Raw genomic sequence first — 380 nt, forward strand, 5'->3', positions numbered from 1 at the left:
GTTAGCATTTGTCTCTCCCAACAGTTTCCTTCCTGTCTTCATTCGTCTTGTTCCTCACTCACTCACCTGACAAGTCATCCATTAGGTGCAAGGAAGGCTGCAATATTTGCGATCAATGTGCAATTGCATATTTTGTCACAGCGCACCGCCGCTGAAATGCTCATAATGACAAAACACTTTCCTTGCGTGATGTGTAGAGGAGCTTAAGTGTGTATTATATAAACTATTTCATCATCATTATTTTTATAATTTTATAACACTCATAATAAAGTATGCAGTGAAGATTGCGACGATAGACAAGAGAAAGGGGTGTAGCAGGAGAAGAAGAAAAAATAAAGAGAGGCAAGTAAATGAAATGGACAGGAGAATAATAAGTATAA

General features: G+C 37.6%; 1 protein-coding gene across 1 annotated transcript in view; it reads right to left on the reverse strand.

The window, feature by feature from the left end:
* The window catches only part of LOC119593603, a gene marked incomplete at its 5' end in the record, with an annotated part of 118,927 nt that overhangs the window by 70,823 nt on the left and 47,724 nt on the right, over positions 1-380 (reverse strand).

The sequence above is a fragment of the Penaeus monodon genome, chromosome 32 (genome assembly GCF_015228065.2).
Source record: "Penaeus monodon isolate SGIC_2016 chromosome 32, NSTDA_Pmon_1, whole genome shotgun sequence".
NCBI classification, from domain to species: domain Eukaryota; kingdom Metazoa; phylum Arthropoda; class Malacostraca; order Decapoda; family Penaeidae; genus Penaeus; species Penaeus monodon.